We start from the raw sequence: 13714 nt of genomic DNA, 5'->3' as shown, positions 1-13714 counted from the left end.
TTTCAGATCTGCACTTGAACATTGGACGATTTTACTTTGAGCAGAAATGTTCCCATGCTCCCCAAGAGATCACAGGTGCCTGGGTTGGCTTGGCTTGGCTTGGCTTGGCTTGGCTTGGCTTGGCTTGGCTTGGCTTGGCTTGGCTTGGCGGTGGTGATACGCTGGCACCTCTGTTCCAAGCACTGCAGCATGTCACGTCTCGCAATTATATGGCACGTTCTGCTGAGAATAAAATAAATAAATAAATAAAATAAAATAAATAAATAAAAAACAATAATAATGATGATAATAAGTAAATAATCAACTGGATATGGATGAAATTAAGATCTGGCAAACAACAATAAGACATTAAATTCCAATAAAAACATCAATAGAATCAAACCAAGAGACTATTAATTAAATTAGCAATACTGGTCATAAAATGAATATAAAATAAAAATTATTTGTCCTTAACAGCACTCGTCCTCTCACCAATTCGTTGAGAATAATTTATAACATCTTAGTGTTACCCAAGACTCGACTTAATTTTACCCAGCACAACTTCTCACCCTGCGGGGATAACCTCCTGAACCCTTCGGGACATATAGCACCCTCCGCCGGGTGAGGGCAAGTAGGAATTATTTACCCAGATAGGATGTACTGAATGAACCCAAGGACACGGAACTCAGCAGAATATATTGTTTAGATCGTACAGATATTCTTTGTCACCGATCTAATGAGGGAAGCCTTAGAGTGACACAGAAAGGAGAAATCCACTTACCCCCGAAATGAAGGTGATCATAACACTTAGATATCTTGCTGCTGGGAAAAGCTACTGGGAAAATACAATTGTGCAGTAGTGATGGCCTTGGGGATTATCGAGAGAGCCATCCTTGCCTTCAAACTATTTTGAAAACTGTTTATTTATATTGAGACGCTGTTACGGGATCACATTTACCGTATTTCAACGACTGAAATACTATCTTATTCACTGTCTCTCTTCTCCCATTACATATAAACGAAGGAAATATTTATAGAATCTATAAATTAGTAGTAAACACCAGTTTTTGCTTCTTTTAGTATTTGAAATCAAGTAAGAGCTACGTACGAGCAGACGGTTATGATAGACGGTATCGCTCGTTATAACTTATGACAAACGACTTATGATAGACGTTCTAAGTTATGATACGCATCTACCATAGCCATAGCTAAGACACATGTCATAATTTTATGAAGAATACTGTCCCACATCTACAGGTGACAGGCAAGTCTTCCGCATCACGAGCTTCAATTTGATTGGTTCTGACGCGTAAAAGCCGTAACGTCACTCTTTCCTTCCAGTGTAACTGTTTCACTTGAAACAACGTTTCTGAAGATTGACAGAGGGCGGGGTAGTAGACATAGCCCGCCAGGAATAAGTGTGAACAACTACAAACATGAAGACTACGAACATTTTGTATATTTCAAGTCATTAATAACTCAGGAATGTGCGACTTTCCCAGAACATTAAGTACTGCCCTACTTTCAATAACTAAAATATTATAAGTGAATTTATATACTTACCTAGGACGAAAATGTCAACATTTCAAATGTTCCATTACTTTATTGCCGAGAAAATGCTTAGTCGAAAGAATACTTAGGTAGAAACTGAATATAACGACAATTTTTGTGTTGAAAGGGAAGGACGTAGATGTCATTACATTACAAGAGTGGAGGAGGAGGAGGGTGGTAGTGGTGGTAGTGGTGGAATTGATGGCGGTGGCGGCGTCCATCCAGGGAGCGCCAGACGGAGTGTTTGCCTTGCCTGCCTCGCAGCGTCACTCGCCCGTCCACATTTCGGAATCATGTTTATCCAGACAACAAACACGACCATTTGCTGATGAACCGGATCAATGGAACTGCCCGACTCCTCCTCCTCCTCCTCCTCCTCCTCCTCCTCCTCATTACCGCAGCTCTTTTCACTCCGATTTCTTTTTCCTTATTCCTTTTCTTTTTTCTTATTTCTTCCCTTGTTTATTATTCCCATTTCTTTTTTTTTATGAAATGCCTACTTTCCATGTTCATTCCTTTTTCCTCTTCACGTCTATCAGGTTTTATTATTACGTAACGAGTAACACAAATAACGACAGAACAAAGAAAAAGTCCATTGGTTCAACAGGAGTGTGAAGATGATACAACGACCAGTTAGTAGATCAACAACGCCGTAATACTTTTACATGTACGAATAAACTTTTTGGCGAGCAATGCACGGCAAAGCCAGAACCTAAGCAAACTCTACCACTGTGGAAAACATCACATGAAAGGCCAACGACGGTAACATGAAAGAGTGAGTGATCGGTGGCTGACATGGCGGTGATGGAGGTGGTAGTGGTGGTGGTGGCGGCATCGGGATGTATGTTGTTTACCAGTCTGGCACGGGGGAGAGCGCGGAAGTGACAGCAGCACTAATGAGAACTTACCCAACGCGGAGGCTCCTTGATGTGCGAGCGCCAATTTTCAGACGGGGAGGCAGCTACAGGCACGGGCGCCGCAACGGATATGCTGTAGGTCGGAATTGAGCTTGATGACGCAGTGCTGCCACCTGCCGGTCGGGGTGATGTTTTCCACTGCTTCACAACCCCAACCCCGAGACGCTTTGAAGCTTTACACAAGACGCTCTGACTGCGACGCTCACACTGAAATAGTCGCCATTCCCATTATAATATGCAAGAAGAGAAGTGACTAGCGAGAGACTTAAGTTGTGTTTGTGTTTCTTGAAAATACAGTTTAACGTAAGGTTAAACAGGACGCAAATATGACGGCTGATAACCTAATGAGGCACTCAGATTCTTGCAATGCTCAATTACCCCTCGTAAAACAACGAGTTTATTACGTACATTACACTCGTGACACTTGCTCTAACTGAAACAGACGCAAACTCAGACCAATCGTCATGGATGGATGTGGTGGAAGGAATCTTAGAAAACTACCGATAAGTGGAAGACATTTATCCTCAAAAAGATTACAATCGTTAATCATTTAGGCATTTTAATACTTTATGGATGTGGCCTTGCAGGGAGATGAGCTTGGTAACAAATTTAGTCTGGTATAAATCATCACTAATCAGTTGAGAATATATAACTAGTAGCGATTCAAATTAGCGTCCAACACTGGATATAAATTGAAACTGATGAGTCGCAAATTGTCAGATCTCATCACACGCCATTATATCGCTGCCCTCATGCACGTCAGGCAAATCGCTAATGTTGAGCCGTACACTAGAAATAGATTAATCAAGTCAACTAGTGCGATGGAGTTGAACTGAGGATGACATTATGTCCACGCAAGAAAAATGAACGTGAGGGACCAGAATGAAGGATGAGCCTCGCCCTTAGTTGCCAAAAGTTTCTTGCTGAAGGACTTTCTCTCGTCAGAATATTTTAACGGTGCCAAGCGCAATTTACAGAAACATTTATCCGAGACATTTAAGAATTCCCGATAAAAAGCATGTGTGAATATAATGCTATGCTAAAAGTACTACTGTTACTGCTACTGTTACCACCACCATTACTACAACGATTCAACACGCATTCTTTTAACGACTTTTAACAATGTAAATGCCCCGAAGAATGATGCAGGGTGCTAAAGGACAACCCCCTCCCCTCCCTCGCTCTCTCTCTCTCTCTCTCTCTCTCTCTCTCTCTCAGCTGCCTTTGGAGAGAGAGAGAGAGAGAGAGAGAGAGAGAGACTATGTCCACTCCCATACATTTCTGTCACTAGCCATCCAATGACAATGGCTGATGAATATTAATACCAGCACATCATCTACAATACGCCCGGCTTTGCATAACAACCGCCGCCTCTTCACGCTGTCACAATGGTATCGGCAATGACAGACACACGCATGAAGACAATGTGGCAGGACTCCCCTTTATGACTGTATGTATGTATGTGTGTATGTATGCGAGTGTTTATAGGAACTGGCACCTCCAGTAGGCCTATTCAATTAGGTGCAAAAGCCGTGGAGGAAGGAGGGCAAGGTTCTCTTTATTTTCTTTCTGTCCAACATTTCGTTGCTTGTGAAGTATTTAAGGATATTTTGGGAATACTTTTATATTCTTAGACGGCTTTCTTTGCCAACTGCGAATGAGATACCAGGGCTCAGCGTAAGAGGAAACTGTGTAAATGGTTATTCTGAGTTTACAGTTTTGGTATCCAGTTTTGAAACATCTATAAATCAGTGTTTAAAGAGCGCACCTGTACGGAATGGCGGGGACGAGACCACACCAAAGGGTCCTTCTTGACAGTAAATGAATGTTACTGTTCTACTTTCTTAATAAATGAGACAAATTATGGGACGTGTGCCATCGTAATTCAGGTGCAAGCCTTGGGCACATAGAGTCATTAACGATAGATGAACAGCTCAGATACGTAGAGTGCGCCACACTCCACCCTCACATGACAGTCACGGCCTTGTCCTTATTCTGTTCTGCTTCATATGTGACCTCTACCGCACTGATTTCTCAAGGCACAGCTATAACTGAACTGGCTTAAGTGTGATGCTTTACTCACCGTATTCTCGGAGATTCAGTTGACAAGAGCGGTCGGCACTTCATCTCACGTGAAGGCACAGGGACAGGAAAGGTCGTCAAGGTTACATCCTTTAATGGTTTACTTATACGATATACAAGCAATATAAAGAATATATATATATATATATATATATATATATATATATATATATATATATATATATATATATATATATATATATATATATATATATATATATATATATATATATATATATATGGTGCGTACTGCTCTTTATCATTTCATCGAGGTTATTGCAATATTATAGAGTGGTGCTGTTCATCCTTTTGTTCTGCATGCCTACAAGCACCTCCTGCATCCCACCTACCAAACCCATCCACTTAATATCTTGTAACCTTGAGTATAGCTATTTAGGGCAAGACGCGTCATTTCCTTAAACACAAAGTTACAACACACTTATGAAGTCTAACCAGCGCCCTTTTGATTCCTATATGGCCTAAGCCTTCTCGTTAATAACCACAAGTGTCATTTCCTTCATTTATTCGCCATTAGAGGTGACAGCAGGTGAGCATGATAGCCGATAAACACACGGGTACAACACAATCAGTTCAACCACGAGGTCTTGAGCGCCCGTCTGATTCTTACATGGCTGGGGCCTTCCCTCATTAAATACAATAAGTGTCACTTCCCTCATTCCCTCGCCATTAGAAGAGACAAATATAAAGTTACAGTACATTCAGTTCAACCAGGATGTCTTGTGCAACTCCTGGATCCTTACACTGACCAAGGACCTTCCCTCTTGTCGAACACACACCACCACAGCGCTACGTCACAATAATTACTAGACTCCTATCTGCTACACAGCTCGGAAAACCTAAACAGACTATCTGTGGTAATAAGTGAGGCTGAGAGAGATGGCCGGTGTCACTACAGTATGAAACAAAGCAGTGAATGTTTATAGTCAGTGTGGTGGAACGAATTTCAAGGAGCAATGATAGAAACACTACCGCCACAAACATGTGTCTTGTCAGAACCCAATTGTTTGTTTATTTCTGACGTGGCTTGGTCCTCGTGTTTGATCTGACGTGCCCTTAGTAAAATATATCGCATACATGAATAAGTATATAAGTGGATAAATCAAGATGTAAATGAATAGATAAATACATTAATCAAATAAATATATAAATGCAGGTCAATAAGAAAAAAAAAATATATATATATCTTCAAATAGGAAACAAAAACTTATAAATGAATCAACGAGTAAATGAATGTATACCTCTTGCATATCTCGCTTTGTTTACCCCTCAGGGTGTGGCACAAACCGTTGCTGGCATCTTAGCGCAAACACACACACACACACACACACACACACACACACACAGGAGGATAGGATTGCATACATAAATACATAAATATAATCCTGATCAGTAGGACGAACATGCACGTATCTTTCCTGGAGATGCCAACCATTTCGGGCAGTAGCGCCGCCCCATACCTGGCGGCCTGCAAGTCATCGCAATCCGGCAGAAGTCAGCCCAAGTAATCAGTAATGGTTTCCTCCTTCACCACACCCACATTCTCAACACCGCGTCTCGGAAAGTGTTGGTAGAAGCATCCACGTCCTCATTATCAGTTTAAACATTATTGGAATAAACAGAAAATATTGTGAAACGTTCAATACAATTTCGTATTTTTTTTTTTTTTTTTTTTTTTTTTTTTTGTCAATGACGTTGCCTTCTTCGCCACTGGATGATGCACGACCGCTTAGCTGGGAGGCGCCGGGCAGTATACAATCATTACTGGTATCACTTACACTTATTTGGACGGATATCGAGGCATGATCGGATGGCAAGAGTTATGTTTGGTGTACACGGAACAAATCAATATCACTAATCAGAACAGTTGACACTGGACAAACATTTTGCTCAGCCACCCATTCGTTGGCTTTCTTCCCCGTGTTATCTTTGGCAATGTGTTTGTCAAACTTTTTTTTTTTGGGGTTACTGATTAATCTTGCATTACTTTCCTTACATGTCATTGCCGGCAGGTAAGTAAAGTCAGTGAGAGACACCATGTCATCGGGTAGGCTTAGGCAGGGGTGTAGTCATAGTCAGAAGTCGAGTATGATGACACATTCGAGTTTTCCCTCAATCTAAAGACCTATGATCTGCTAAGAATGTATCAGTGGTCAGGTTACATAAGCAAACTGTCAGTAAATGAGAGAATTTGAGGCACAGAAAAACGCAAAGCACAATGGAAGTGAGTGCAGCAGGTAACTCGACCAGTGAACACTAGTCGAGTTACACTAATGGGCGTCCCTCGGAACTTCTAGATGAGACAAGTCGTTTATGTATCATTAACTGTAGGAAAAGAACCTTTCACCTGGACTTCAACTGTGATGTGCAACGAGTGAGTTACGATCTATTGCAAGTCAAAAGAATCAACCGTACCGTGTCCAGTGGATTTCTTATGAGAAACTATTCATCATTGGTTCCTGGTGACATCACAGATACTCTTGGGTAAATTTTGATTCTTTGCTCATTTCATCTGGACTGCGTATTCATAAAAGCCTGAATATTGTCGTCTTTGTCACTTTCTACCTAGTTTACCTACGAAGCCGCAAATATTTTTTAAGATAAATACGTTGAAATGTACGGCTACCACTATTCCCTGAACGCCTCATCAGGCTTTTATCAATAACAATTCTTGACCAGATCCTTGATCCTTTGTCTGCATCCAGGAATAGCTGAAGGGCATCTCTTACAGGAAAGTTTATATGAACTAAACGATCATCACACCACCATCGTGCAAATCACCTGGCTTCATTTAGAGCCCACTGATTGCTGCGCCTTTCACTCGTGGCTTGCCAAAGGATATTACGATATTAAATGGTGGAAAAGTATCTAAAGGAGAAATCCAGGAAGAGATTACATTTTCCATGCTACCCTTGGTGTAAAATCCACTGCCGTGAGGACTACTGGGCAGGAGGTAACGTAGAAACCTTGGTGGGCATCCTCCGAGATCGGCTAATTTTGGTGACTATGGTAAACAAGAGGGACAAAATTGAAGCACCCAGAGTCATGCCCACCACAGATCCGAGGTCGCTCAGTAGCTGGGTAGTCGAATAACCATCGAGGACATTCACTTTATCCAAAATCCTAGTTGAGAAATCATAATCGATAGAAAATCTAGATCTTGTGCTATTAATTGCCACTGCGATTCCGGATGATACTAATTTTTCCATGTCTCCGATTCTGAACTTGAAGAAGGTTTGACTTGTATGACTGCAGGCTGCTTGGCACCACCTGGTCTTGTTTCGGCCGACTAAATGTTGGTAAATATTCTGTGGCCGTGTTCCAACTTGCCAGAGTGCGGTGAGGAAGTGCGTGAACTGTGTCAAATTGCAAGGCGGCAGATCTAGGAAGTCTACAGCTGAAGGTACACGACAACCTAAGCGATCCATGAGAAAGGCGTCTAAGCAGTGGCTTACACAAACTCCTCTGTACACAGTCTCATCATGTTTTAAAGTCATCCACCTCGTCACTGCAACGATCTTTATGGTTTGAATGTAATGTTTGCTAAATAGCTCGGGATCGATGAGTGGAACCTCATCTCGATAATGGAGAAATGCTAATAAATAATTATGAGCATTTAAACTTTCTTTTCTTGGATGCAAGTTAAGGTCACGTCTTATACCCTCTGGCTGTGATTTCTTAAGGTTATACATCCAACAGTGATTAAGTATAGCATTTATTGTCGTACTATGACCCTTTGATGACTCTTCATCTCTTTCTAAGAGTAATAATCCATATATATCATTTGGTGTCCAGGCGCCGGCATGCCACAAGACTGCAGGGTCAGTGATATTGGATGATTGAGGCAGTTTATGAAGAAGGAGTGAGATGGCGGCGTGCCGCTCTTCTGGATCTTTCTTAAGGGCCACATCGGCGAAGGCTGCACCCAACCCAGCCGTGTCCAGTAATCGCTGGATGTTGACAGGTGGCCAGACACAGGTGGTGATGGACGGCAGTTCTTCCTCTAGGGCGTGCATGAATGTGCTGGTGTAGACAGGATGTTCTCCTAAGAAGGTATGGAGCAACAATAGGCAGATCGCTACCATCGCTACTACCACACCACCTGTGAAGACCAACCACACCACCACGAGGCAGCGCCCACCAGCCTTGAGATGCTGCTTCACTGAACTCTTCTTTAATAAATCTGCAAAATTTAGTAAAGACAATCCTAAGTACAAGCCCACCACGCCCCCTAGAGCACACACCCCATTGATGAATGAGGCAGCTGAGTCTTCGTTAATAACATACTTGACGAGGTTGGATGGTCGTGAATCATTCAGATGGACACAGGTTGGACACGACATCTCCATACTGGCAATCCGTTTAACGTAGTCCTTATGTACTGTGAATCTGAGACGAGGGACGGTGAGGTGTTTAGGGGCACACAGAGGAAGGTCATTCACGCTGATAAAGGGCAGGATCGCGTCTTCCCCGTGTTGCAGAAGACACTTCACACACTCATCTAATCTGGCCGTGCTTGATGGCCGACATCCCAGGACACGGCTGGCCATCCTCTCTACCACCAGTGACTCTGATGTGATGGGCAGTGTGAGGTTATTCGTTTTATTTCCTGCTAAAGTCCGCCTTGCTGAAAGGGTTACAGGTTGCTGCAGAAATGACTTCACCATTATGAGCAGGTGGACACACGTTGTCCCTGAGGCAATCAACCATCCAGTAAGCTGTGTGAGATGCGTTAGCAAGGAGGCGCTTGATCGTGTCGTTGTCACATCTCGAATAACAAAAACTTGAATGAGAAAATTCCATCCATCTAGTGCACACACGCCAAGGAAGAGGCCCAGTCCACCCCCAGTGTCTGCAAGAAATTGACTTATTGGGTATAATTCAGTCTCTTTCAGACTCATAGTTGAAGGTTTCACCAAACGCATCGTGAAGACGCTTTTATCAGTATGAGACTCCTTATCCAACAAACTCTTCCACCTTAATGCTGTCTTGCTAGATTTGCAGTAATTAGTGCAGTGGTCATTTTCTACATTATTTATAGAAATAAAGTATTTTGACACAGACCACTGTTGGTCTTCCATAACACAGAGGCTTCCGAAAGCTTTATCCAAGGAATCATCCATTAGAGCAGTACAATTTGCTTTCCTTATACCTTGATCCATCAAACACCTATAATGGCAAGTCTTCGAATTTACAGAATAATCTTCTTGGAGTGGGATAACTTTGAACGGCTCAACAACAACATTCATACCAAGATGAGAATTTATCACGCGCATTTCATTCCATATTCCAGTGATCCAAAATGATTCTGATGAGGATAACAAATCATGTAACATTAAAACTTCAAAATCTTCGAGAAAACGCTGCCAGGCGCAGGTGGTGTTGCAGTGTCGGCGTTCGGTGGTGCAATCCTCGGAGTCACTATATCGTCCACTGTGTTCCCCTTCTATCCTCTGACACGGGTCCATGTCAGCAAGCTTCTCACGGAATTTGATGGAGACGCTCAAAGAGTACTGGCTGGCGGAGGATGGAGGCTTGAGGGTGAGACAAGGGCCAAGCGGCGTGAAGGAGTGACGCCACAGTGAGGAGGCTGAAAGCTTCGCAGAGTCGTATACCTCATGGACATTCCCGACCTTCACCTCGTAAAGAAAGTCTTCTGGACGCCACGCAGCAGATTCCACCAGCTGGCGACCCGTCGTCTGTCTGTCAATTCCTGAAAACTTGTGATAATTTTCTGATATCTCTCCATATGTTTGGCCGGATATGTTTAAGCCAAGAGAGAGGAGTCGCCGCGGATGCCAACTCGGCCATACACACAGTCTGTAGGGAGGGAACAGCGCCGGGGGAAAGGTCTCCTCGTAAGCGATAAAGACACTCCTCCGTTCCAAATGTCGCCTTAGATTCAAGCTCAGGTGATACAGGAATGCTCCCAGTACGGCAGCGGCGATCAGGGCCTTTATCACCTGCACAAACTGGGGAGACTTTCTTCCTGGGCACAGGGCAGTGCGTGGCTTAGCACCGGTGACCATATCTGCTGCTTGTTGGCCGACTACTGCGATACAACTTATAGAGCTTCTGCGAGCGAAAGGGACTATATATAATATTGACGGATCCTACGATTGATTGTCTGGCCACAATGGAGCCCTTACGATCTTTAATAATTCCTAACACTGCTGACAAGATAATAACACGCGGAGGAATCCTTTCATCCCCGTGGTACAGTTTCCCAATAGCAGGAGCAAGGAAAAAGAATTATGTTCCCAGCGGCTTCCTGGCCTCCACGGTGTTGCGGGTTTACGCACATCCAAAGTAACATCGAGTCAGTGGAGCATGAAGCATTTATCATATTTTCTGCCGCTCGAACATTCCTTTCACAGCAGTGGTAAAGAGTGGGAGCCAAAGTGAGCAAATACGTTAGTGCCACAGGTCACTCGATAACGCAGGCCAGTGTGGCAAGTGAAATGTGAATTCTTTTTAATCTCCATCATGTTCGTCAACACACACACACACACACATACACACACACACACACACACATGCACAATAGCACTGATGTCATGGGGGTATTATGTTGTGGCAAGTGGATTGCTGACGGTCAACAATATTTTACTTGACGAGAGCCTTCTACATACAAGCTTGGCCTCAGACACTCCACGCCTCGATCACGTAACTCCTTGCACAAATTGCACAAACACTCAATACTCTCTTTCAGCAAGACACCCTCTCACAGAAACATGAAGTATATGAAAGAGAGCTTAGCGAAAAAGAACGACTCGACAGACATCGCGTGCACACACACACACACACACACACACACACACACACACACACACACACACACACGAGAGAGAGAGAGAGCAAACAAGAAGACCCCCATCGATCCGACATCAATACACCTAGACACCACTCAAGTCTCACGCTGAGAAGCCAACAGCACATCACCATGACCAAACAATTCACAGGACTCCTCGCAGCAGCAGCCACGTCAGGGGAAGCAGCAGCAGCAGCAGCAGCTCGAGTGGCAGAAATAGAAGGCTGGCAAAAGATGGGAGAGGTAAGAGAGAGGAAACAGTGGAAGTGAGAACACTGAGTGAATGTGTGAAGAGGACGAAAGGAGCGTCGAGAGGGAGGGAAGGGGGAACCGTAGAAGCGCGAAAAGTGAGACGGAGATGTAGGAGGAAGAAATTATTGGCGGGAATTAAAATGGAATGGAGTAAAATGAAGATAAATAACTTTAACCACAGCCGCAAAAAAGGGAGTAGAGAGTAAAGAGGAGTAAGCATTATATAAGAAGCAATATGGAGTAACAGGAGGGAGTGAGGCGAAGGAGTGACGGCAGTGGGCGGGCCGCTACACTTGGGGGCGCTGGCGACTCACGTTTCAGCGTCCAAGTTTTGAAGGATCCTCTTCCTTCGCGCCCTCCTGCAGCATGCGGGAGTCAAGGGCCTCTGAGGGGATTATGTGGTCACGGGCAGTACTGAAGGAGAGAAGGAGGGAGGGAGGAAGGAGAGGAAGATAAGGAGGGAAGGAGGGAGGGTGCGGTGCTTATGTAAGGATTATGAAGACCGGAAAAGAGAGAGAGAGAGAGAGAGAGAGAGAGAGAGAGAGAGAGAGAGAGAGAGAGAGAGAGAGAGAGAGAGAGAGAGAGAGAGAGAGAGAGAGTAGCGGTTTAATATTACCCAATGATTGAGAGCTTTATATAATACTGGGATGGCAATGTTTGTCTGTAATATGTAAGTTTGTTTCTACATCACCATCATCAACTCTTCTCCTCCTGCTACTGCTCCTCCTCCTCCTCCTCCTCCTTCTCCTCCTCCTCTGCACATTACGAGGCTCTGAGACACTTAACCAAAGCTCTTCGAATACAAATGACTACTATTTTTTTATTATCTTTTTTTTTTTTTTTTGTCTGTAGGCGGAATGCAAATAAAGCCGCGCAGATGAAGTCATAGGGAGGTGAGAATACGAGCACCAAGTAATAGAAAACCTGTTACTTCGGAACAATATTGCTTGCCTAAGTAATGAGACTCTTACGGATGTACGAGTTGTGTTGAAAAGGGGGAAAAAAAAATGAGATGAATATGGAAGAGGAGGTGGAGAAGATGTGTGGGAAGAGGGATGGGAAGAAACTGAGTAAAAGAAAGGAAACATCGAGGAAAACGGAAAGTAGGAAAGAAAAGTGGAGGGTAAAAACGACGAGGAGGAAGGAAGGAGTGCGTGAACAGGAAGGAAAGGAGGAAAGTGAATGTGAAATGTCACAAGATGACGAGAAAAAAAAATAAAAGAAGGAGGAAGAGGATGAGATGAAGAAAGAAAGGAGGAGAGGATGAAATACGAGATGGTGGAAAAAGAATGTGCAAGTAAGAATAAACAAGTGTAAAATGACGAAAAAGAAGGAACAGTAAAGCAAATATAAAGAAGAAAACACATTCAAGTTGGCATGAGTAAGAGAAAAAAAGAAAAGTATGAAGAATAAAGGAGAACGTTTAAAAAAAATGACGAAAAGGGAGAAAAGGAAAGAAAAAAACTGAGGAAAGATAGGAAGAAAAATTGTAGGAAGAAAAATTGTAATGAAAAAGAAAAGAAGGAAGGAAAGTAGAAAGCGGAGGATAAAACTTTAAAAAAAAATAGAAAAGAAAGAAAGATAGAGAAAAATGAACGTCAAGAAAATTAAATAGAAAGAAATAAAAAAAAGAAGAAAACCGAGAGAAAAAGAAAACAAAAAGATGATACAGAAGATGGTGAAAGAAAACCTGCAGGGAAGAGGCAAGGGAGAAGGGGAGATAAAGGAGAAGGGGGAGGGGCCAGAGCGTGAGGCAAGGAGGGAAGGAGGTCTGATCTATCGAGAAGATATAATTAACACTACACGGGCTGGTCACGGAGCATCCCAGCCCTCCTCCCTCATCTGCTTTTCCTCCTCTTCCTTTTTCTCTTCCTTCATCTCCTCCTCCTCCTTCTTGCATTCATCCTTTTGTAATACTATATACCCTAGTCTCTCCCTCTCCCTCTCTCTCTCTCTCTCTCTCTCTCTCTCTCTCTCTCTCTCTGCATGTGGTCAACAGCTTAAATTAATTGAGGAAAGCTGTCGAAATAAATCATCACAAAAAAACCTTCGAGAGTTTTAAGAAAGTAAAAAAAAATCTCCCATCTTTATCCCATTACTTTCT

General features: G+C 43.1%; 1 long non-coding RNA gene across 2 annotated transcripts in view; it reads right to left on the bottom strand.

Moving 5' to 3' along the window:
- Window positions 1–2582, bottom strand: part of LOC135105946 (uncharacterized) — a 25204-nt gene extending 22622 nt beyond the window's left edge. The window contains exons 1-2 of one of the 2 annotated variants that reach the window (XR_010271070.1): window positions 2439–2582; window positions 1–222 (exon numbers count right to left, since the gene is read on the bottom strand). The exon at window positions 1–222 is cut by the window's left edge and continues 350 nt beyond it. This is a non-coding gene — a long non-coding RNA (uncharacterized LOC135105946). The remainder of the gene's footprint in view (window positions 223–2438) is intronic. The other variant, XR_010271072.1, reaches the window with a different exon arrangement.
- Window positions 2583–13714: the final 11132 nt, after the last annotated feature.

The sequence above is a fragment of the Scylla paramamosain genome, chromosome 12 (genome assembly GCF_035594125.1).
Source record: "Scylla paramamosain isolate STU-SP2022 chromosome 12, ASM3559412v1, whole genome shotgun sequence".
NCBI classification, from domain to species: Eukaryota; Metazoa; Arthropoda; class Malacostraca; order Decapoda; family Portunidae; genus Scylla; species Scylla paramamosain.
Note: the sequence above shows the minus strand (reverse complement) of the source record. Positions and strands in the feature narration are given on the sequence as shown.